At 41.0% G+C, this 26870-nt stretch overlaps 1 protein-coding gene across 5 annotated transcripts in view; it reads right to left on the reverse strand.

The window, feature by feature from the left end:
• ATXN1 (ataxin 1) overlaps window positions 1-26870 on the reverse strand; it is a 269116-nt gene that overhangs the window by 188554 nt on the left and 53692 nt on the right. For all 5 annotated transcript variants that reach the window (XM_054017709.1, XM_054017710.1, XM_054017706.1 and 2 more), the window contains one exon: window positions 9487-9612. The gene's annotated coding sequence lies outside the window, so the exon portion shown is untranslated. The remainder of the gene's footprint in view (window positions 1-9486; window positions 9613-26870) is intronic.

Consider the following 26870-nt stretch of genomic DNA (forward strand, 5'->3'; position numbering starts at 1 on the left):
CCCATTCCATCAATGCAGTGAGATAATAATGCTGCTGTGCCATACCAAAAGGAATACTTATGCTTTGTAATTTAAGTAATCTAATTGAAAGGCAGAATGCAGTGATTCATTCCTTGTTCTATCTGCAACTGTAATGTATTTTTGCCTATCACAGGGCTCAAGCAGGTGCAATAGGGTGGTTAATATAAAATGCGAGTAAAACAGACCTGGGAAACAGGAACAAAAAAGTCAGTTGAAGCCCTAAAATCTTTAAAAAAAAAAAAAAAAAAAAAAAAAAAAGTTTTATTGCAAACCAGGAGAGCTTCACAGAAACAGCTTGCAACTACAGGCCTGCAAGGTTATTTAAACCAAGTGAGGGCTGAGACTGAAGAGGTGCGATGAATCACACCAGAAAAAGAAGAGTGAAATTCCGCACAAAAAAGTTTGATCCTTTCTGTGTAGCACATTGTGTTTTATTTGAAACTTACCAGAAAAGAAAATAATTGTGTCCCCTTTTTGTGTTTTGGACCAGTGCTGTACTTTCCAGAAATGAAATCATGAGAACCACAGACTGGCTTGTCGGCTTCTTGTCAAACTTTGGTGTCTAAAACTGTGATTTCCTTTTGACTTAATTTCATCTCCAAATCATGCCAGCTTTAGAAAATACAATAGTTGGCTTGGCTTTTCTTAACCATTTTTTAAAATTAGGGCTAGATTCCTTTTGGAAGAAAGAAGTGCTAAAACCAAAAATGTAGTGGGTCTCAGCATGGTATAAGGACAGTGAGCTTCTACCATATTGTGCCACTTCACAGACATACATTTTGGATGCATGCAGGACTGGGTGCAGATCTACACTTCGGAAACGCAGTCATAATCAACAGTTCACCCCATATTCGTGGCTTAATCATTTTAAAATCGCAACAACAGAAAATAGTTGGAAATTTGCATGTTACTGCTCACCTTAAATATGTCTCATTCCAGCTTCAGAAAAAAACCCACAGCTCCACAGTCACCTAATTCTATGCAAACACAATAATTGCTTTCTCAACAGGATTATCGCTATCTGATGTGCTGTTGAGGTATATTTGTGTTGACAGACTTGGGTAGGTATAAATAATCCAAAAATATGCATGATGGATTACACTGAGCAGTACAGTATTTAGAAAAAATATCACATACCAGAAATTTGGGCCAAATTGGGATGAATGCCTAAGCATAAGAATTGGAACAGCAAAATGTCATTGTGTGATATTGGCATGCAGCCCCTTTATTTAAAAAATACTGTAGCATTCTGCAGAAATGCTCGAAAACACTACCATTTAAAACAATGTTACTATAGGACAAACCCTGGAACATGAGCATATTGGGCCTGATACAAAGCACACTGAAGTCAGTAGATATCTTCCATTGACCTCACTGGGGTTTGGATGAGGCCTATTAAGAGTAAACAGTGCATGCAAAGAAATGCCCACAAGAACTGCAGGGCTTAGGAATAGAATCTCCAGCCTCACCATCCTGTGCCCGTTGAGAAGCACACTTGCAGGCACTACTGCAGAGAAGAAGGGAAGTGGTGGGAAGATGTAGACACAGCCCAACTGCTCCCCACCACAAATAGTGCTTAGGTCTTGTGGATCCATGCACACCGTGGACCCTTTGGCCATGCCCTCACCATACCCACATGCCACCCCTTTGCTGGAATGCGAAACTCCACAAGGGAGCAACAGAGTTCCCTCACACAGGTTCCTGCTGCTTGGTACGTTAGCAGAGAGGAAATAGGCTGTTTCCACTGTGTCTGGGCTACTGGCCTTGCAGATTCAATTAGGTTTTGAGCCATTACTCAAGTAAGTTTTCCAAAGAATATTTTGCATTTTATCTAAAACCCCTTTTATCCAACGATCTTTAAGTGCTTTACAAAGAAAGGTAAATATTATTCTCTTTTTAAAGACGGAGAAACTTGAAATGCACAGAGGATAAGGGGAGAAATGGCACAAATGGCAGTTAGGTATCTCACTACCTATTAAAAAGAAGAACAGGAGTACTTGTGGCACCTTAGAGACTAACAAATTTATTAGAGCATAAGCTTTCGTGGACTACAGCCCACTTCTTCGGATGTAGTCCACGAAAGCTTATGCTCTAATAAATTTGTTAGTCTCTAAGGTGCCACAAGTACTCCTGTTCTTCTTTTTGCGGATACAGACTAACACGGCTGTTACTCTGAAACTTGTCACTACCTATTGTGCCTTTGAAAATCTCTCCTAAATGACTTGCCCAAGATTACATAACAAGTCAGTGGAAGAATCAAAGTACAACCCACTTCTTCCAATTCCAAATCCCTGGCAATAAACACTGTACCACACTGCCTACTTTAAGGCTATTTCAGTGCTTTTTAACATCAGATGCACCTAAATACTAACTCATATATAATCCAGCAATACCACTCTCTCTCTTTAGAGGCTAGGCACTATTGCACTGAATGACAGTAAAATGAAAGGCAATTTACACACACGTTTTTCAGCAGTGTTTCATCGTGGCATACCAGCATGTGGTATGACATGGACTAGGAGTCATACCATAGTTAAAAAAGCCTTTCACTGACATGCATAGCCCAAAATTCTGCAATCCCATCTCATCCTTTGCAGAAGTAGCATCTAATGCCTTGTTCTGTTTCTCTTACAATAGTTGGCTGTAATACAGATACTCAAAAGTTGGATGGCCAACGAACAAGCTTCTCACAGTCTTTTCGGTATTCATGATGTTATCAGTGAGAGCAAAGGATACACAGAATCCTGAACACAGGTTTTGGCAGTTAACTAGATCAGGGAATGATTTTCAAATATTTTGTTTTTAAATAGATTTGTTTGTAGCTTTCAGATATTTTTTGTGTGTGCAGCTAATGATAAAGAGTCTTTGGCCAAAATTGTCCAACCTGAATCCTTGAAGTCAATGGATGATGCAAATGTGCAATCTATATTTAGGAGCCTAACTTTAAATTACCCAGGTTTGAAAAAAATTGTTCTGAGCTTTTTGGTATTTAATTATTTTAAAAATATTTTAATTCATCATTAAAAGAAAAACTGCATCCATTCTTCTAAACTATAGTCCAGAAGCAGAAATTTATTAGGAAAAGGTCAAATTCATTGTCAAAAGAAGTTCTCAGTTCATTCATGCTTACAGGCATCTCCTATCTTTTGACAGGTTGGTATATCAATGCCAGCTTTCCTTTGCGTAACAACATGAACAATATCATAGCAGGATTATATGTTACAGATGAAAATACTTTATGTCTCACTGTAATCCATTCATTGGTTTATGGATCCAAAGTCCCACAGGAGTGTCATAAATCCACATAATGTCCCTGAGTGCTGGATTTGAATCTCTGACGTAGCTGGAGGACGAGTAAAACCACAAATAGCCAGACAACTCCCTAGAGATGATGCAGCTACAACGACTGAAGAGGCCTATGAAGGCAACGAGTGCACAGGGGAAAAACGAGCAGGAGAAAAGTGTGCAAAGACCCCTATATATGCAAAAGGGGGAACAAAGCCAAGACAGTATGATTCATAGATTCCAAGGCCAGAAGGACAATTGTGAACAGCTAGTCTGACCTTCTGCATAACTCAGGCTGAAGATCTTCCCCAAAATAATTCTTGTTTGAACTAGAGCATATCTTAAAAAAAAAAAAAAAAAAAAAAAATCTAATCTTGATTTAAAAATGACCAGGGATGGAGAGTCCACCACAACCCTTGGTAAATTGTTCCAACGGTTAATTATGCTCACAGTTTAAAAATTGCACCTTCTTTCCAGTCTAAATTTGTCTAGCTTCAACTTCAAGCCATTGGATCGTGTTATACCTTTCTCTGCTAGACTGAAAAGCCCATTATCAACATTTAGTTTCCCATGTAGTTACTTATAGACTGTGTTCAAATCACCCCCTAACCTTCTCTTTGTTAAGCTAAATAGACGGAATTCTTTGCCTCTATCATTATATGGCATATTTTCTAATCTTTTAAAAATTCTCATGGCTGTGCTGTGAACCCTCTTAAATTTCCAACATCATTCTTGAATTGTAGACACTAGACACTGTATTCCAGCAGCAGTTGTACAAGTGCCCAATACAGAGGTAAAATAACCTCTCTATGCCTACCTGAGATTCCCCTATTTAGGTAACCAGGGATCACGTTAGCTCTTTTGGCCAAAGCATCACACTGGGAGCTCATGTTCAGCTGATTATCCACAACTCCTAAATCTTTTTCAGAGTCACTGCTTCCCAGGATGGAGTCCCCCATCTTGTGTGTATGGCCTTCATTCTTTTTTCCAACCTAGATAAATACATTTCCATTCAGCTGCATTAAAATGTATATTGTTTGCCTGTGCCCAGGTTACCAAACAATCCATATCGCTCTGTATCAGAGACCTGCCCTCTTCTTTATTTACTTACTCCCATAATTTTTGTGTTGTCTGCAAACTTTATCAGTGATTTTATGTTTTCTTCTAGGTCTTTGATAAAAATGTTAAATAGCTTAGTACCAAGAACCTGTGGGATCTCACTAGAAACATGCTCACCTCCATGGTCCCTCCTTCCTTTCAAACCCATCTGTGTGACCACTAGGCAGCTGGAGCATCACAAGTCCACTCAGTGTAGTACAGTATACTCCGAAGTGGATTGGCCCATAGATTTGGGGCTTCATGGGGCTTTAAGGCCACGCCACTTAACTCCTTCAAGATCCTGCAAAATCCTCACTGGACAAGAAAGTTTTAACTCCAGAAAGGAATCGGGCCTATTAAAAAAAATACATCTGTGTGATGGGAGTTCAGAACCAGATAAAGTGATCCACGGGTCCCTGAATCAGTGTGCTTTTGCCACAAGTGTGCTCAAAAACCTGGCTTCTGCACTTATACAGTACTGATCTTGGGAAGAGAAAGGGGCAGGTCAGAGACAGGCAAAATGTTATTTAATGGGCTCCTGTGGGCTCCTCCAATTTTATGGACGAAGTTAAAAATCATCCTCTACTAGAAATGGCCCTAAAACACAAAGTTCAGATATGGATCCTAACTTCCTCAAAGTTGCAAGCAGGTTTTGGGTCAGAGCCATGTCTAATCTGTACTACTATGGCCTTTATAATGAATAGCCTCACTGCGGGATCACAGTACTGGTTTCATTCATATTTACATTGCTCTTTTGAAAGACAATGCACATGATTTAAATAAAGTGTTGGAAACTTTTCAGGTTTTGAATATTTTGCCTTTTGTGGTTTACAGCCCAAGTAGACAAATGCTACTTCACCTTCAAGTCATTTAATTTTTATCTGGCTTACTAATATATGAAAATCAGAGGGACTGCTCATCAGTACTAAATGGAACATACCCATCAGAGGCACTATAGGCAGCCTGTATCTCCCTGAAACCATGCACTGTGTTGTTTCATGACACTCACTCAACCATACACAATAAAGCTCCCTCTTCTCCCTCCCCAGCACCTCCCTTTTACAAAAGCTTACACTCACACATGTAAACAAATGAACAATTGCACTATGTGTCTGGCAGCCTGTAGCTCTCCTTCTGATTCACAAAAGGCACACCCCATTGAAAAGATCCATTTGCAGGGAACTGGAAGCAAGCACACACATTAGCAAAGCCTCATTTCCACTTAACACAAGTTGCTCTGGTTACCAAAGCAGCTCATCTGGGGGGAGGGAGGGAGCCCTTTTTCATTAGTTGACCAAAAAAAAAAAAAAAGGCCAACCAACGACATCTTCCTTCAGAAGCTACAGTAATGTAATGGTTTGGGAGACCTGAGGATCAGGGGCTAGGAGGTAAATTGTAGGAAGAGCAGGAAAATGGAAAAGAAAACTAGCACATCTTTAGTCCAAGAACGGCTCAGATCCCATAAACCACTCCAAGTGAAAAATTAAATGCAGAAGAAAACCAACCCTTCCACCCAGTTGACATCCAATTAACTCACTGACATACACCATGGAACCTTATGTTCTATACACACAAAAGGGTGCACTATTTCTTTAAGTCCTCCTGACAAGGAATCCAGAAAATGGTAGAAGTTGCCATACAATTTTTATGCATTTTATAATGTAGCTCGTGTTGCCAACGTATTTTCCTTTTTCTAGTACCCCTCCAAAAAATGGTCTTCCACATCTGTCTGAGAAGAAAATTAGATAGGACAAACCCATTGTGACTGCAAAAGAAAGTTGTCCAAATGATTAAAAAGGCCATAGACGCACTGTCGTTCCCCTGTACTTTATAGCCACCTTTGTCGTTGGCTCAGAAGAGAAGGAGGAGGAGCAGTTACTTACATTGTAAAGGGATAGCTCAGGGGTTTGAGCATTGGCCCACTAAACCCAGGGTTGTGAGTCCAATCCTTGAGGAGGCCATTTAAGGATCTGGGGCAAAAAAAATTGGTCCTGCTAGTGAAGGCAGGGGACTAGACTTGATGACCTTTCAAGGTCCCTTCCAGCTCTATGAAATAGGAATATCTCCATATATTATTATAACGTGAGTTCTTCCAGTAGTGTCACTGTGGGTGCTCCACATCAGGATATACCCGTGCCCATGTGCTCTTGATCAGAAATATTTGTCAGCAGCATCTGCAAATCCTTGCTTGTGCCCTAGAAAACCTTGTGCCCCAATGTAAGGGTACATAAGAAGAGGTGGACCACTACAACTTCAGCACCTTTTCAACAACTAAAGAGGTTATTTATCTTGAACAGTGAACAGTAACTGGAGTTCTTCGAGACGTGCATCCCTACAGGTGCTCCACTAGTTGCCTTCTTTCTCCTCTGCCTCCAAGTCCCTTGCTAGACCTTCATGACTGAGAAAGAACTGGAGTGGGGACAGGGTCCCCCTTCTCTAGATACCCTTATACTAGGACACAAGGATGTCTAGGGCGCAAACATGGACAATTCTAACAAAAATCTCTGATTTTGTGCATGAGTGCACATACCTTGACATGAAGCACCCATAAAGACATGACTTGAAGAAGAACTAGGAGGATACTGGGAAAGGAAAACTATATGGATTACATTGCACCAGGGTTAAAAAAAAAATGCACAAATAAAAGACATCACACTGGCCTGAAATAATTGCAGATCCAATATCTTATGGTCCACAAAGGGCTAGAAACAAATGAACGTTTTGTATCACTTCTTTTTCTTAGCGTATGCGCAAGGTGCCTCAGGTGGCATGTAACCAGGATTCATCACCCGCTTTAGTCTGTTGGTTGGCTCATTAGCTTCCCTGGCCTGGGCCGGGTACTGACAGGGATCACGACATGAAAACTGGGAATATCAGATAGTCAAGATAGGTTGTGAGATCATAGACTCATACAATCATAGAAGATTAGGATTGGAAGAGACCTCAGGAGTCTCTTCCAGGAGGAGATATCAAACATTAGCAGAGCATTAAATTGATTCAACATCTTCCTCTTGCACTAGCTGAATTCTGACATGATTTTTATCATCTGCTATCTGAAGAAAAGTCAGATCTAGAAAGCAATGCTTTTTACCACCTGAAGGCATGGAGGAAACCTAAGCAATCAGATGGCATAAAGTAATAATCTTTAGCAGTTTGCAAAGATTCTTAGTGATTGGACTATTATGAATGCTTTCAGGACTAGTAGTATTTTCCAAGCACTAGCCCTAAATCACTGACCAAAGAGGAAATTTGTTGATTCCCAGCGCTAAGCCTGCTGATTCCAAAACAAACTTATAAATCAGTGTCCATGGGCCTGCTATGCTCTCCTCCACTCTGCAGCAAGGAAGGGCGCAAACGTGTGCAAATACCATCCAGATTAGTCCAAGCAATATGAAAAAGAGGACGGGAAAGGGATACATTGTGCATTTTACCCTTCCCCGCCATGCTGAATGCAGACCCCTGTAATCTCACTGTAGGGTTTTGAGCAGCATAGCTGGATGGGGCAGAGGAACACAGAGGATATGGCAGACGCCAAACACATTTTCCCCTTCAGCCACCTGATGTTCCAAGCGGATGACCTGCTCTTCCATCTTCTCGTTACCGTTCACGGTGCTGGTTTTGTGTGTCTTCTTGGAGCTGAGCAGTAACTGTTTGCAGTGCTGTGGTGCACTGGAAATCCTCCTGATTGTTAAGGCTGCTCCTTACAACAAGAACGTCAGCTCTGTGGCTTTTTAACACCCCTTTTTGAGAGCTGAGTAATGCTCAGAGATATTAGTGGCAGTCATGCTGCCTGAAGAAGGGGGAGTGAAGGGCAATAGTGCATCAAGATGCAGGCACGCCATAGAGATGTCCCAAGATCTGGGGGGTTGGTGTTGGAATTCCTTGGTGGTTCTCATGCTCTGCACGGGCCTGATACTACATTCCCTGCCCCTTCCACACCATGGCTAACCCTTGCCCCATGAGAGAACATAGCAATTCATCCGTGCCCTCAACTTTGCAGGTTTCTTATAGTAATTTTTTGTCTCCAACACCTGTATGCGGAATGGAAGAAACGGTTTGGTATTTCTATTTGGAAAGGAGGCCACAGGATTTTTTAATGATTATTTATAGTATTTTCAGGGATCACAGTTTTACAACTGTACCGTATTTTCACTCTTACTCAATACAAAAATGCAGTCATTCCTTTTGAATGCGAGCAAAATAAAGGCCTGGAAAATGAAGAACAAAGATGAAAGACGAGGCTCTTCACTGCAATTCATATTTAAACCCTCTTTATTTAGGAAATGTTAAAACAAAACAACACAAAGTAGCCTGAGTGACAGAAGTGCTGATTTTGCTGTTATTCAAATATTGATGCATCATTCATAGCTCTGGTTCAGAAAGGAGACTTTATTTATTGTTTTAACTGCACCAGTTTAGAATGTCACCAACAAAGCAGTTAAGCCAGCCAAAATATTAAAGATAAAATAAAATTAACAGACCTCTGTAAGAAGTCTGATATTCCAGGTGAAGATTTTTAAAATATATATATAATTGAAAGGTACCTATTTAACATAAAAATACTACTGCAGACTGCTGTAAAATCTGATTACTGATGTCAGTTCTATAACAATAAGAGATTGTACAGGCATTTTCCTACAATCCACTATATTTTATACAATACCTTTCTTTTTACAGGATCGCATAATACAGTCTCTGATTCCCACAAATACTCATGCATGTGAATAACTTTAAACATGAGAAGCCTCATTGATTCAACTGGGACTAATCATTTGCATGAAGTTAAACACACGGATACATGTCTGCTGGATAGTGTTTGCTCGGGTAGTTAATTTCAGAAACAGAAGTACACTACATATTTTTGTTTTTTTCTCTGGATTTGCCATTAATTCGTATGTTATTTTTACTTACACCCACCCACTCACCTACCCCCCCCCACACACACACACGCACACACACACACATTCACTCTCTCTCTCTCATCTATCAATGCAGGTTAAAAAGACATCCTGAGATTCAAAAGTTAATAATGATTACATTAATTACAATAGAATTTGTGCCAAAACCTTTTCTGTCACTTACCTCAAATCATCTGAGAGTGTTTCAAGATGCAGTTGTAAGTCTCCCTTTTTCCCCTCAGCACACTAGACATTGCAGCACTTTTTTCTGATGTCTTGTATTAAAACTTTTCCATTGTGCTCCAGGATACTTAAATAAAAACAAAACAAGAAACACTCAGAATGAAAATGTCACTTCAAGTGGTTGGTAGGTGGCTCAGGGGAAATCCCTGACCTTTCTCCAATGTATATTTTATTTCCTAAAGCAACTGTGTTAACTACCCAGAGTAGAAGCACTATGACGACTGTTCTGTAGGTTGCACTTTTCCCCCACAGTTGCCTTAAACAAATGTAAAGTATTTTTAAAAAATCATGTTCTCTGGTACACTATATTGTAATATAGTATGGTCATTAATGAACCAATGAGTACCTCATTCAACAGAATACAAAATACAGAATACAAAAAGGAAAGAACCACTGTAGCTGCAAATCAGAAAAATGTGTTGTGTTAAATAACAAACTGCTACAGTAGATAATGATCATTCATGATTATTATTTAAGGAAGCTTTATGTGAAGTTTGATTGACTGCCTAAATATCTACACTGTTCACTTTGTCACATTCATCTTTTTTAATACCCTAATATGTGGGAAAATATCAGACCAGACAGTAAATACGTACAACAATATTTTGGAATTTACAGAACACAAGACAGACTGGCTGAAGGAGGGAGGAAAGAAGGGTGGGAGGGTGAGTGAATAAGTGAGAGAAACTGCTGACTCTCTGATTTGACAGAATTTTGATATTCCCCCCAGTCACCAAAAAGGCATGAATGTTTTTGATTTTAAAGAGATTAAGAGTTACATCAGCGTGCTCAATCTCCTCTTGATTGTTGTAAAACAACAGACCATGTTTACCCTCATGTACAACCATTTATGACAGGGATGCATTTGGTCCAGTATTTAAGGTTTAAGCTGTCTCTTGCAGTATTAAATGACTTGGTGCTTTGAACCAGCACTGAGTTCATTTTCTCTTTGAGAACCCTTCATCCCATTTCGCAATCCCCTTTGGATTCTGGGCATGTTAGTTATTGTTTTATAAACAAATTTTAGAACTGTATTTGGAATTGCTATACAAAATGTATAGCTAAATTCTCCCCTCAGTTACACCTGTGAAACCCCTACTGAAGTCAAGGAAGTTTCACAATGTGATAGAGGACAGAATTTGAGCTTATGTGTATTTAAGCCAAACTGTTTGTTTGCTTTTTTCTGCTATGTCAGACAGGCAGCACTGAATAATTTTTTCCATTGTTTTTAATTAAGAAGCAGAGTCATTATCCACGTCTCTCTGGGACTGTGCATTCTTCTGCAAACAAAAAGTAACTTTTCCAAAAGCGGTGAGTGATTCAAAAAGTCAAATCAATGGTGGTGCATCTCCAGTTGTAAAAAATACTGGGAACAAAAACTGATGTACACCTCTACCCCAATATAACACGACCCAATATAACACGAATTCGGATATAACGTGGTAAAGCAGCGCTCTGGGGGGGGCGGGGCTGCGTGCTCCGGCGGATCAAAGCAAGTTCAATATAACATGGTTTCACCTTAACACGGTAAGATTTTTTGGCTCCCAAAGACAACATTATATCCAGGTAGAGGTGTACTAAAGAGAGGGCAGAAGTACCCCTAAACCCCTTACTACTTTTCTTTTAGTATCCGCACAGAAACGACATGTATTTCACCAGTCCCTAAAGCAGTTTACATTACATACAGAACCCCAAACGTCCTGTTTAAGTAACTATAGGCCTTTCCTGCCCCCACTGGTCTCATCTGTGAAGGGCTGATTCACATTGATAAGCATTGATGTGAGTGACTGCACTGACTTCAAGGAGACTACTCTCACTCAGTGTGACTAGGGATTGCACAGTTAGGCCCACTGACCTGTGTGAGCAGGATGAGACCCTTTAAAGCTGAGACCCAAATACTGAAAAGCCTGGAAGTTCAACGTTAAGGAAGGAAGACAATCTGTCTATGCTTCACCTCATCTTGCAAACAGGATTAATTCAAGACAAAATGTAATGGGCATGAGTTACTGGCTATCAGCTTTTACTATGAACTGCCTGGCTTCCCTCTGTGTTTGTGTCACAGTCTTTGTGTTATTTAAATATAAGGGACGGAAGGTTGTATTTTAAGATCTACAGGAACATCAAATTCTTTTATTCTTACTTTCACCTTTTTCTTTAATTTTTTTAAATAAATAAATAATGTTCATTTAGGGCCAGATTCCCTGCTCTGCCACAGACTCCTTGTGTGACCTTGGGCCAGTCACGTAACATAACATCTTCAGACGTGTCCAAGACTTTCAGTGAGATGCAAGCTCCTAAGGCCCAGACCCTCAAAGGTATTTAGACGCCTCACTCTCAATGGCAGTGAGGCGTCTAAATACCTTTGAGGATCTGAGTCTTAGTCACCTGAGCTTTAGTTAGGCTCCTAAATCACTTACATACTTTATAAATGTTAACTTTAATCTTTCTGTGCCTCAGTTTCCCATCTGTATACTGGAGTCAGTAGTATGACCTTATCTCGCAGTGAGGAGTTGTGAGGATACACATAACAAAGACTGTAAGGCACTCAGATACTATGGTAATGGGAGCCAGCGCCAAGCACAATGGCTAGGTGATAAATAAATATTATTACTAACAGCAACAATATACATCTAAGTAGGTAAGTGACAGACACTCTTAACATATGTTAAATAGCACCTTAATCAACAAAACAACCCACTTAAGTCCAAAAGACCCCTTGTAGAGCGAGGTGCTACTCAAAATAAGTAACAGTATCAGAATCTGGTCCTTAGAAAATACAAGCTAGGAAACTCTTTGCTGGGTTGTACTTTTATCAGCACTACTGCCTTTTCCAGAGCTCTCTGAGCAAAGCCATCCGTGGAAGGCTGAATGGTTTCACAGAACTGTTTTATAGCTGCTTGAATCCAGAAGCTGGAAAAACACCAAATATCGCGAGAAAAACCACCAAATATCGCAAGATTTCTGATAAAATGGTGCGAGTTGGAAACACTGTTAAAGAGTCTTTCTGCTGGATTGCTTCATACTTGCATTTGTCTGAGGGTGTTGTCTGTGCTAAACTGACCAAGATAGTTTTCCATCCCCGGCAATTTGTACTTAATCGTTTTAACATGTCTGACTACAATCAAAACCAACGAAAACCACAACAGTGGAAACAAAGAATCAAGAAAAGAAAGAAATTAAACCCCAGGATGCACTACACAGGAAGAGTTAGATCATGCCTCCCCCTGTGTGACTGCACAGGGGCTGGGAAGAGAGGGTACAGTGAACTGCTCCCCTGCACAAATGTTCTCACACTGACGCAGACAATACATCTCCAAGTCCTGGGGGGGGAGAGAAGGGGTAGAGATGACTAGAACTGCCTGCACTACTTACTAGTTCCAGAGGTGATTCTGGACAGGGAATGGGCAGAGCCAGGCTCCACTTCCATGTGCATCAGGATGCAGTCAGGGACAGACTAAGGTAATCCAGAGCCCTAGAGACACCCCCATGCCACCCAAGGAGGGAGAAATGGTGACGGCCAGATTGCTCCCCCCAGACAGTGGTGGGAGTGGCAGCAGGGTGCCTTTTCCTCCACTCAAGCAGTGGCAGGGCTCCTCACCTCAAAGAGGTGCTCTGGTGATGTTAATAGCATTAGCTGGCTTCCTCTCTGGCATTAGTGTCTGCTGCTGGTCTTCCCTGCACTGGAGGCTGTCTGCAGACTCAGACGTCTGCTGCACTCAGATTCTAAACATCTTTGCAAATGAGAGGACCAGAAAAATACATTCTTTTTAAAAAGAGACCCTGAAAGCTGCGGTGGTGACTTTATCACATGGCTTTTGCAGCTGTGGCCCTAAGGCACATGCCTGTTGTCTACAGGCCTTCATCCAGCCTTGGCTGGAGTGTTTGCTAATTATGTTAAAAGATGTAGCAAGACCTGTGTTGCACTATGCTTCTCCTCATGCCCAGCAGGAGGCGGGATTATGTCTTTCAAAGACGTAATCTCTCCTGACACCACCACTCAGTTGGAGACCTCAGACGTGTAGATGGCAGGAATAGGCCTTTGTTTTAGAATTTCTGTCTAGGTATTCCTTCGCCACAGTATCTGAGTATGTACAGTGGGGCAAAGGGGGAAATCAATACATTACAAACATGAGGTCCAGTCCAGGTAGGGAGACCAGATCACAAAGGTGAAATATCAGGACGTGGGGGGGGAGGGGGGAAAAGCCGGCGGCGGAGCAAAAAACCCCCCAAAAAACGGCTGCCGGAGCACCACGCCCCCCTCCCCCCCACCAGCTTGCCTCCGCTCCGTCTCCACCTCCCCCCTCCCTCTTGCGCCGCTATACAGCTGATCAGCGCAAGCCTGGGAGGGAGGGGGGGAAGAGGAGGAATGCGGCGTGCTTGGGGAAGAGGCGGGGCCAGGGCGGGGATTTGGGGAGGGATCCAATGGGGGAAGAAGGGGGCGGAGTCAGGGGGCACGAGCCCCCTCTGGGCTCCACTCCACCGGTGAGCGGAGGCAAAATAACAAAATATCGGGACAATTCGCATCCCAACCAAAGGTAGGTCGGGACGCGGGACAAATAAGCAAATGTTGGGACAGTCCCGATAAAATCAGGACGTCTGGTCACCCTAAGTCCAGGTAATACCTTCATGATTGCTACCGCTGAACTGTCCGGGAGGCCTATGCACTGAAGGATTGCAAAACAAGGCCCATACTTCACTTGCTTTAAAAAACCTCTGAGTTCCGATATTGGAACCACTGCGCTGCCACCACCTAAATGATTATTGTCTACACCTCCTATCTGGACAAGCTGGTGCCGGAAATAAGGTTCTTTTATAAAACTTCAATATGCACATGAAAAATGATAAACACTATATTTAAACAATTATAATTGTCTGAGGTAAGTACACACCGATGTTACAAAGAGAGAGAGGTAGCATACTTCACTGTAGCGAAATATGTAAAACCTGTGTATGGTCTGCATATTTAAACGTAGGGCCTCTAGAAAAATTAAGAAATGCTGTGCCCCTTGAGATGGATTTTGAAGGGAGCAGAGCAGCTATCAGAGCACACAGCCTTGAGGTTCTTCTCTCTCTTACTCTCTGCCTTAAAAAGGAGCCAACTCAGCATTTAAAGATGAGATCTGTACCTTGAACTCCACCCCACCTGTAGGCTGGCTATGTTAGGCTGGATTTTCAGTAGCATGTGTTTGTTTATTGATAGGTAGTTGTCCACAGAGTGAACAATCTAGGTCATTTAGCTATGTTAAAATAGATTTCCCCTCATGCCATGGGAAACAGGTAATTTTAGCAGAAACTTTCTGTAGCATCCTTTGTTACAGGGAACACCAGAGATCATATCATTAACATTCTTCAGCTCTCTGGAGCCGACCAGCCTCCGACCAGCAGCAGCACCACAACTAGCAAGAGAAGATAACGCTTTTAGATGCCAACAAGGCCATTAGTTGCAATCAGGTAAGCAACAAAAGCCTTAATGTGGAATAACAAGGGCCTGGGTGCTAGAAGAATTGGTCAGATTTAAAAGGACTATTTAAGCCAACCCCCTTTCTTTAACGAGAAGGAGACAGGATACGGAAGTAGATGAAGTTCCCATGTCAGCTGCCATGCCACATATTACTGAGAAGATTTGTAATTGTTAGTGTTTTGTTATTCCCCCATCATCTGTATTTCCACTTCCTTTTCTTCAGCATGAATCACTACACAAGAATTTCAACAAATAATGGGATTGCTAATCAACTCTGTGGATTGCTGACTGTCCAATCCAGGAAACAAGGTTTGTCACACTTGTCAGACTGACTCTCACATGTATCCTACTGGGGTAATAGCACATTTTTTTAAAAGATGTGTAGTATAGCATCAAGTACATACAATATCAAGACAATATTTCCACAACACCTCACTATAATAGTGCCTCAGTTTCCACATCTGTAAAACGAGAATATGATGCTGACCTCCATTATAAAGCACTTTGAGATCCAGTGATAAAAAGGGATATAAAAGAGCTAGATTTCATTATTATTAAAGTATAAATTATATTCCTTTTCTACCTCCAAACAACCACAGCCACAAAAACTTGCTTAAAAACAGAACACACTAGTTGCGTAAAAAAATCCTTAACTAATATCTTATTATTATTGACCTCAAATCAGCAAGGAACTTGAGCACATACATAACTTCAAGCATGTGAGCACTGACTTCAATGTGGCTACTCATATGTTCAAAGTTAAGCACAAACTTAAGGGCTTTGCTAGACCAGAGCCGTTATTTGATAAGCTTCAAAAGTGTGTTTAGCATTGTACAAGTCCTAGAAGATGACATGGTCATTGGCCCTCCCAATGGAAGCTCTCTTTCAAACTTCTCAATACACCCTTTCTTCTCTGAGGCCTACTCACTCTAATCTCCTCACGGTAATATCTACAAAGAAAAAGAAAGAAAGCTAAGACAGAAAAATTAAGAAATGCCTAAGACATGGCTTTTACTAACTAAAGCAATTACATGATCTAAGGATTGGTCTACACTACAGAGTTAGGTCAACATAAGGCAGCTTACACTGACCTAGCTCTGTAAGCATCTACACTAAAATGTAGCTCTAGCCAATGTAACTCACGCACTACAGCAACTTAATAATTTCACCTCCTAAGGCGTAGCTCTTAGGTCGATGTAGTTAGGTCAATGCAGTGTCAGTGTAGACACTGCGTTGCTTACATCGACTGTTCCTGCCTTTCAGAAGGCATCTCACAATGCCCCACACTGACAGTTCAATCAGTGCAAGCGCTCCTGGTGAGGATACACACTGCCAACACAAGGAGTGTAGTGTGGATGTGCAAAAGTGATTTAATTACTGAAGTGGCTGCATGTCTACATAACTTAAGTCAATATAATTTTGTAGTGTAGTCTTGCCCTAATTGCTGTACACTCTTCTCCTCCCTTCCACTTATCCCAGAAGGTTTGCTACCTTCCCTGAGGGAACGTCAGTATATTTTGTCTGTTAAGTGCTAGGTATACTTACATCACTATATTAGTAGCACGTTAATAATAAATAAAATGATGATAAAAATATTAATAAACTCAGCCTTAAAATGGAGAGCACTACCCTGAAATCTAGTCAATTAAAAAAAATAAATAAAAGGCATTAAAAGTAGTTTCAGGTATTATGCTTGCCCCATATTTTGTGGTTTTACAACCACATTTCCCTAGCTTTAACAATGTTCTTCTCTCCCCTGTTGTGGTGTGAAAGATGCACAAAAACATCAAGGGAAACTGACGAACTAATGATTATATAGGGGGAAAACTGTGAAACTGACTATACACGAAGTGCTGTCAAAAGCCCAACCCTAACAAACTGGAAAACAAGAGAGAAATCACTCTTCTCCCCCCTACCCTTCCATTTCAGTAACAGTAAATTTTAAGTGTAATTTACAAAGATAGCCAGCAGAATATTCAAGATAGAAGTATTGTTTTTATATTAGCAGTCTAAGTCTGATTTTATGTCACTTGTCCTGGATATTTCTTTTCAATGTGGATTTCAACTGCCCCTTCCAAATTTCCTTAAATAGAGCCCCAAAACACTGATATTTCTCTCCCATAATCCAGATAATGAGAGAATCTTTCCACCTACATAACCAACTATTCTTGCTGGAAACATTCATCCACCAAAAGGGGGAAGAGGTTTGTATGCTTTTTTACCAATGTATTTTCCCTAGCAATAACAACAGCCTCATGCAAATGTTTTCTACCAAGTAGCTAAGAAGTAGCTGGAGACAAACTCCCAAATAGCCCTGAGGTAAGAGGTAAATCAAGCAGAGTTGATTATTCTCTCTGTTCCTCAGTAGTCTTCCCAGTCCGGATTTGTCAGCCATATGGTGACACTAGATAAAATTTACCCCCACGCAGAAGCCAATGCAACACCTGAATCCAATAGGAATACTTATGATGGCCTCACACTACCTGCACAGGCCTTCTGCTGGCTCTCTCCACAGGGGTGAATTAGACCCATTGTTAACAAGGTCAAATGCAGAGGAAGAGTGCATAGAATTCACAATTTCATTACACCAGCAATTTCAAAGGGTCCCTTTTAATGAATGAAAAGGGTGAAGGCAGTTGAGAGGCGTGGCATGCTATAAATATTCATCCCCTAGTTGCACAATCCATTTCAAACTAAAGCAAGCTTTTGTTTGTTTTATGATAAAAAGACACTTTTGTTTCTGGATAGTCAATCAATGAGATATGTTATTATAATAGGGTGTATTTTTAAGACACAGCTTAGTGACCTATTTCATCATCTAATAGCTCTTAGAATCATCTGAAAGACTAAACATTAGGATCCTGATTTTTTTATACCCAACCTCCATGAATGCATCTGTCATTTTGCATCCACTATCAGTTGCATGCACAAAGTGGAGAGAATGACCCAGGAGCCAGTGTTTTAGGCTGGGACTCAGGGGACTCAGGTTCAGTTCCCAGCTCTACCACCAACTTCCTGTGTGACCCTGGGCAAGATATTTGGTCTCTCTGTGCCTCAGTTTCCCATCAGTAAAATGGGGATAATAGCACTTACCTGTGTCACCGGGGTATGGTGAGGATTGAGAGGGGCTCAGATACCATGGTGATAGGGCCCTATAAGTAAGTACCTTAGATAGAAAATTATGGGAGTAGTAGAGGGAAGCTGGATTTTAAAAAGGCCACAAAAATAAAACTAGAAAAGCATGTTGGAATTAAAAGAAAGGAAAACACATGCACCTAACATTTAAAAATTTCAGTGCTTCAAAGTGATAATGCCAATTCTACGAGATTACTTAATATCAAATCTGAGTACAGTTTTACCCAGGCAGATTTGAGCTGAGATTCACTTTCCTTCTGTTGGTTTGAGATATTGCATTTTGTATGTGATTACATTTGGTTTACGTGGATTGAAAATGTAATCTTTCCATTGACCCATTTCTTTAACATGTTCAACTTACTATTGTAATTTGTAATATTATTACATTTCAGCAAAAGAAAGTGGGACAACACTGTTCTTGTGTGAGACAGGAAAAGTGTATCTGTACATCTATGTAGTAAAGAATAGATTAGAATTTGGTGTAGTTGAAACAGAGCAAGTAGGTGTTTGGGGGTTTTTTTGGAGATGAGGTGAGGTAAGGGTTTTTCCCCTGGATGGGCTAAACAGGGTGTTTTTTTTTAATGTGATTCATAACATGAGTTAGATGGGGCAGCGTCAGGAATAGAGTAGGTTAATGGAAAATTCATGATGTTGATGCTTATTGTTATGAACTCCTTTCTGTGTTGTGGCTAATGAAGTTTAAAAATAATAAAACCAAAATTTCTTTTTATGTCTATTATACATTTTTACATACACGCACATGCTCTTATTAACCTTTCACTGGAATGTACCTTAATCTGTACTGTATTTATTCAGACCACTTCCTACAAATTACAGAACATGTCTTATGCTACTGTCACCACTCCAACATAGCTTTAATTTCAAAGGCAACTGGTATAGGTTAAAAATTAAGGTGTTCTTTTAAACATTCCGCATGGTACACTCCGTTTCTTTTCTATATCTATAGTCAGTGAATGGAATGCAGCAACACTCTGCCATTGCGACTGGTCTGCAGAAAATGAAAGTAACCTTAAACCAGCCACTTCATAGTCACGCACGGCAGTTTGAAGCAAAGCTAAGCAGTGCAACTATCTTTCATTAGTGCAAAACAAACTGAAAAAAGAAAACTCCCAGCTATTGCTTACTGACGCATTACTAAATAAGGCTAATTATTATTTTCTCTCTCAAAAGGAATGAAATAATATTTTTAAAGATGTACACACGCGCATATCCCTCTACACTCACACATGCATGCCTACATGAGTAATTACTTTTATATTTTACACTATAATGCATTTTACACCACACTGCATACACACAAACGTCATATATATTTACATGCAATATAAACTGGAATAATTCATCAATTTGTATATAATTTAAAGACTTGAGCACAGAGCCTTGAGCACTTCTAAAAGCGAGACGGGACCAGTATGATCGTCTAGTCTGACCTACTGCATAACATAGGTCACAACATTTCACCAAGGAATTATCCTTCCCTGCTATGCAAGTAGATACTGTCAAGCACAATAATTTGCAGTAGAGCATATCTTTTAGATAGACATCCAATTTCAATGTAAAGACTTTAGCAATTTACCACTTTCCTGGGCCTATCTATAGTTAACAGTGTTTCTAATTAACATTTTTTAAAGAATGAAATAATTTTACATTAAACCTTTTTCAGAAGTGAGCGGTTTTCTTCCATCAATATGACCAAATCTATTTAAGAGTTTGTGAACATGTGAATGTTTCAGTGAGAGTGTACACATTAGTATTACAAGAATACATTAAATACATTTTTCCTCAGACATGGCACTTTAGAAGCCACACCCTTTTTATAATTCTGGCTATACATTTTATAAACTACTCTTAACACTCTCTATTTAAAATAGAGAGAATACATGGTGGCTGATCAGTTCCCACAATCATGAGATACAAATATGTTTGTTAGAGAATTCTCTGCATTCTTTCTGGGCCCTCAACAGTTACTCTTTCTCTCTCACACATACAAACACAATTCTCTCCATTTTATATCCCTTCAACCTTCAAGACTCACTCACCATTTTCTTTGGCTAGGAGGGCAGGTGGGCCTCTTTTCAGAGCCAGTCAACATTGTGTGTAGGACTGGGGCCTAAAAGAGCACTTACACACATAACTTTAAGGATGAGAGGGTGGGGCTACTGACATCAGTAAAGTTAAGCATGTGCAAATGCAGGACTGTGGTCCACACCACACTAGTCAGAAGAGTCACTGTTAACTCCTTGTCCAGAGGGGCTGAGCATGGTGTCTCCTCGGCTCTCTAATCTCCTGCTACTTCAAGAAGCCAAAACAGGAAACTGAAACAGAAGGCCCAAACAATGCAAGTAGGCCACCACATTAGTGTGGCACACAACTTCACTTCTCTTACTAATACTTCCTGTTTCAGGTATTTGTAATATCTTTTTCCAAGACCATGCAGCAGCTGCCAATTTCTACTAGAACTTGGTATGCAATAGCTCATGTATATGAAAACGTTCAAGGGCAACAATATACATAATTCAAATAGATTTGTGAGAATCTATCTGATTTCAGCTCATTAAAGAAGTCCCAAGCACCTCTGTCTTCTGCCTTAGCAGTTTGTCTTTGTCTTCTGGAAATATTTTTACCGATTACACAGAGTTGTTTATGTATTTTGAAAATATAGATTATCCCATTAATCATTCATTATATGACAGTAAACTGAAGTTACTGCAATTATATAACTTCACATGCTCATACTATATACCTAAGGCAAGCAGAGTATAAAATGAGGTTATCAAATAGTAACTGATTTAAAAAGCCAAATCTTGGACTCAGGGCCGGCTCTGGCTTTTTTGCCGCCCCAAGCAAAAAAAAAAAACTTGCGGCGCGGCCAGAGCCAGGGTGCAGGGGGACTCCCTGCGCTGGTGCCCCGGCTGGGGGGGGGAGAGAGCGGGGGAGAGAGAGAAGGAGGTAGCCAAGGCTTCAGTGGGGCGCTGTCAGCGGCCTCAACCGCCAAGCCGCCTGCCGGGAGGGCTCCGCGCCGCAGTCGGCTGAGAGGGAAGGATGCGGCTGCCCTGCCGGACTTGCTGCAGGGCGCTCCCTTCCTCCTCACTGCCGCCCCCTACAGGGTGGCCAGAGCGGAACAACAACAACAACAACAAAAGCGGCCCTGCCGCCCTAGGATTGGGCTGAATGCTGCCTCGTACAATCTGCCGCCCCAAGCACCAGCTTGCTCGGCTGGTGCCTGGAGCCGGCCCTGCTTGGACTGCAAAGCAATCCGTGCTACAAAGAACAAAGCACAAACCAAACACAGTACTGTCACCGGAATCACTGGAGTTGCCTCTATTGGCCCTAAGTTTGTATGTGAAAGCGAGGAGGCCTGGGGGGAAATGGACATAGAGGAAAGCAGAGCCTGATATACATTCTTCAGGATGTGTTAACATCCTCTAAGATTCATTTCCCACAATCTATACCAAAATGTCATTTAACCCAAATCTTATTTTAAAATCTACCATCATCCTTTCTCTTTCATTTTCTCCAGGTTGTCTTTGATCTTGCCCAGTTCAGAATGCAAATGGTAAAATTTAGATCTCTGTCCTGCCCACAGATAGAAGAGAATGTGTGCCCCATACACACGAGTGCAGGATCTGACTCTTAGACTGGAATGGCCTAACATAACTAGTCCCACAGATGTCAGTTCTATTTCTGAATGACAACCAACCTGAGTCTGACTTGTGGAATCTCCCTTCAAGTCTCATCCCCCATCTGTTCTCATTTTAATTCCCTGCAACTCCAAATAAGTGCCACCACAATCCAAAAACTTACAGCAATGCCATTTTCTGTACGAAAGTGGCAATAACACTGGTAGCAAAACAGAAAAAAAAGAAAGAAAAAATCAGAAGTGTGCATGTGAGATTCATAGTATTCAATGTACAGGGAGAATTCACAGTTTCACATAACCATAATGACATAGTACGTCACGCCAACTGACAGGAAACTGGTTTTTTTATCTAGGGAATTGTTTTATAAACTATCTCTATTCATATAAGGTGAAATCCACCCAAGGCTGCAACTTTTGCAAAAAGACAACACAAAGCCTATCTAGCACTTAAACCCCATTTAAAACCAATTTTGTTGATTTAAAGGGTGTATAAGCCTGGGGATGTGTGACAAAGTGAGAATTTTCTGAAATATTTTATGAAGATTATGTGTGCCTCCGTTTCCCTCTGAACTTTGCATTGTTAAAAAAAAAAAAGTTTAAGTCTCCTGCTAAAACAGTGAAGGAAAGATGAGTGTCATAGGGCTGGATGGATGGATGGAATGAATACAGTCATTAAACAAACAGCTGAAACCAAGCCCAAATTAACAGAGCAACCAGGAAGGCAAAGAATGCCCAACAACTGAACCATCAACATCTAAAGGCAGAAAACTGCAAGAAGACAGACAACATGGAGGGGAAGAGTGAGTGAAAACAAGAGATGCCATCCATCAGTTTGGCTGGCTCATCATGGCAATGGTTTGACCAGACTGGACTACTATGGCTTAACTTCTGCCTCTGTTTGCTAACGTAAGGACTTCCAGATTCTCTGTGCCAGGTGACTAATAAGTGCTTACCTTGTTTTTGAAAAGGCTACCTGTGTTGCTGCAAATATGCACTAAGAGCATCATCCCCTGAAGGGGTACAGTACAAGCTTCCCACAGGACCCTGGTGTGGCCGGAGTCGCTGCAGGGAGCCATGGAGCGCTGGTGCCGAAGGCCCAGTCTCCTAGTTTTGGAGGCCATGGGCCTGGGCAACTGTGCAGGTTCTTGGGGGCCAGCACATTAAAGGGGTCACTCCCAGGGAGACTGGGTACAAACTAGGGCATAGACCAGACCCTATGACAGGCTAGTCCTCTGGGGTGAATTTCATCCAAACACTCCTCTTCACACAACATAAACCCAAATTTAGCTATCCACTGGGGATCACAAAGAGGGTAGCTGCACAGAAGGTTCCTCTGCACTGCCTGGTGATGAGGAGGGACCCATTATTGGCCCTGGATAGATCTGCATGGAACAGGTGATTAATTTGTGTGAATCCAATGGCTTAAAACAATGGTCTCCAAAGTGGGATGCACGCACCCCAGGGGGTGCACAAGAGGATACTTCGGGGTGCGCAGCAGGAGGAGCGCCACCGGAGCAGCGCCATTCGGGCGGCTTTTTTTTTTTTTTTTTTTGCGCTTCAGCAGTTCGGGCGGGAGTCCGAGCGGCTTTTTTTTTGTTTGTTTGTTTGTTTGTTTGCTTGGGGCAGCAAAAATGGTAGAGCCGGCCCTGCGGGCAGGGGGTGCGTGCTCAAAATTTTTTTTACTGATAGGGGTGCGCAATCAAAAAAGTTTGGAGACCACTGACTTAAAACTCCTGCACAGGTGCATGCTGAAACTATAGCCACCATTCCAGCTAATAGGCTGAAGCAGACTGGCTGCTGGTTCCATTCTTCAGATCCCATGTAGTTCCCTCTACAAACCTTGATTATTCTGGATTTGTGCAGGAAGAACTGAATTCCACCCATGCTGCCTATATATTTGTGTGTGTGTTTTAATACACTGGCTTCTGGATGCACTTTTATAGTGAAGGTATTAACAACTTTTGTACTATATTGTAACCATTTTCTTGAATTTGTAATTTGAGCATCAAATTTAAAGCCACACAAAAATTTCTCTGGGTCCAGACAGCCCATAGACATTGAGGTCTGTTTTTTTAAATATATATATATATATAATAAATAATAATAATAAAGTTTGTCATTTTAAAATCATATTGTATCCAACGGTCATTTGTAAAATTGTACAGTACTAGTCAGAACGTCTGGTGACAATATAACCCACAAGATTGAAACTTGAGTGGTTTGTACATGTTGCCAGAGCCTGGGATGAAAATGCAGCCTTAGAATGTGGGTGTATTTAATTTTTTATAATACTTTTGTACCAGCATAAAAGCATTCACTTCACTTACATCAGTTACTCTCTTTCTTAAGATATTGTATCCGTTTGATCTTCTACAAATATCTCTCTCTTTTCTTCAGATAAAATAATGCTGGGTACTTTTAAAGACAAACTTTTATGAGAGTATATTACTCAGAGTTCTTTTAAATATTTCAAGATACATTTTCAAACCTGAGCACAGTAGGTGCAACTACAAAAATGTACCCCTTCACTCCCCACAAAACCCCACAGCAGCATGCTGAGGAAGTAGGGCATAATTAGGCAATCTGAAGGCAGGTTTTTTTCTGGGGTAACTGGTGCCTATCTGTGTATGAAAACACGGCATCACACTGTAAACCAAAATGCGCCAAATTCTCCTCTCAGTTAGAGTGAGGACTCCCCCACTGGTTGCATTGGTATCACAGGAGAGAGAATTTGGCTCAAGGCTATAAATGACTGCCATTGGTGAGGTTATATCTAGTCCTAATGTATTCAGGAAGGACAAATTACCGATTTCTCTAATGTCAGAGAAGGTTACAAAACTGAAATGTCACCAAAGCATAGAATATCAAAACTGCCATTGGAGAAAAAACTGAAAGAACAAATTCATTTTATAAAAAGGCTTTCAGCCATTTTTCATAGGCACAAACTGTCCCAACGCAGGCATTCCTCCATGCAAGCCACACATACACAGGATTTTAGTGAAGGTTGAAGACAAGCCTTCAAATGGGCTCCACGAGCAGCCCCAAATTTGAGCCCAGATTCAGCAGAGCACTTAGGCATGTATTCAGCTTTAAGCATGTGCTTAAGCCCCATTGACTTCTCTTGGGCTTGAGCACATAAGTGCTCTGCTGAATCAAGGTTCATAAAAAGACAATGCAACTTCATTTGTTAATTTGGTTACTGTTTTAGATTAAGTGAACTGTTGTTGAGAAAGATGGAGGGCCTTTACATAAGGGAATGCATGCAGTTAGAACATGAAAGCTTTAAAGTTTTGCAGGGTCACCACCATTTGGAGCTATAGAAGAAACCCTGAAGTGACTCCATGGATTTTCATCACCTCCAATAGATTTGAAGAAGCGCAAAGGCCTTTTTGGCAGCTTCACTAAGCTGCAAACTGCTCCAGAAGTTCTGTAACATTTCAGCACTTCCTGGAGATTTTAGCAGTGGGCCGGCCTTGCAGCACAAACAGAGATTAATAATTTTCTAATTTATAGTAATAAATAATGTATTCCCCAAAAGTCCATAAATTAAAGCTATAATTTCATCTTGTGTGATGACACCAGAAACCTTGGATGGAATTTCAGCCTTGTAAACAGCTGGGATACAAATTATTCCTTAAATTATGTTTGGAGAGTTGAAAATGAACTCAGAAGTTCTAAAGGAATTACTAGCAAGTAATAACATGTAATTACAAGTAAAAACAAAATTATTAGACAGATATTATTGCCGTGTAAAATTTGTTACTGGAAGCAGCATCTCCCCTTCCTGAAAAGCCCACTGAATGTATTTATAGCAAACCAAAAAAGGCTAACAAAAACTTAGTTCATACAGTACCAGACCCCAAAAAGTGATGCTGCCCATGATGATAAATAAGAAAGTGAAGTCACAGTAGTGTCATAAAGCCAGAAGCATATTCCAACTGAAACTACACGCAGTAGTTTACACACAAGTCAAAAGCGTACCCAAAAGGTACACAACAATTATCAGGAAAACAGCAAGCATAAGATATCAAAAGAAAGTCATCAAAACCCGCAACTTTGTATTCCTATCTGACAAGAAATCTGCTAAACAAACCAAAGTGCACATGACGAGAAGTGGATTTTTTTCTGCATTGAACAAATATCAGCATTACAGAAAAAACACACTTCAAACAATGCAAAAGTTCTCCTTGTAAAAACTCCCACTGCAAATTATTTGAGAAAACAAGAAATCATGGGGAAAACAGGATAAATCTGATGACTGTACTGACACTGGAAACACGCATGTTAATTAGTTAATATTTGTACAGCAATATTAAGATAGACCCAATATTATAATCTATTTAAAGCCTTATACTGTATTTACTATGGGTGAAATCCTCAACCCCACTCTAGCCCTTTTACACCATATAAAAAGGCCAGAGCAGTGAAAAGGGGAAATAAAGCACCTGGAAGTGTATTTCCCTGAAATGGGCACTGCAGAAGACAGCCAGCTTCCAGGGACCCCCTCAAAAGCAGTGGCATAGGGGGTATGCCAGCGGTAGGGCTAGTGGAGGGGTGTCAAGGATGGGACCACAGCCCTGCAGAGAATCGGGACAGTACTGCAACCCATATGGCAGCCATTGGAGACAGCTATAAATTAGACAAGCCCCTTAGAGCCAGGGCCTGTCCAGCTCCTGGAGCAGCTCAGGAGAAGGAGGGTGCAAAGCTAGCCTGTAACTACCTAAGCACTCCACTCTTCCTGGGCTGTGAGTTTTGTGCCATGCCTGTTAGAAGGTGCAGCACAGCATCTCATGTATGAGCCCACGGATCAGAGCAACTTACACAAACTGACAAAGCACACGACAAAGACCCTCTTGTGGTCTAGCATAAACAGTGTTGCCAACTCGCAGGATTTTATCACACCAATGACAATATTTGGTTCTTTTCTTAAAGCCCCAGCTTCTGGATTCAAATAATAATGTGTGAAAATCAGTTTTATTTTTTTTAAAGTAGGTTCCTAGTCCTTCTGCTTACAGAGAAAAGCTTGAAAATATGACCCCTAAAGGCTATGACCACAAAAAGACAAATA

The sequence above is a fragment of the Malaclemys terrapin genome, chromosome 2 (assembly GCF_027887155.1).
Source record: "Malaclemys terrapin pileata isolate rMalTer1 chromosome 2, rMalTer1.hap1, whole genome shotgun sequence".
In the NCBI taxonomy this organism is placed as follows: Eukaryota; Metazoa; Chordata; order Testudines; family Emydidae; genus Malaclemys; species Malaclemys terrapin.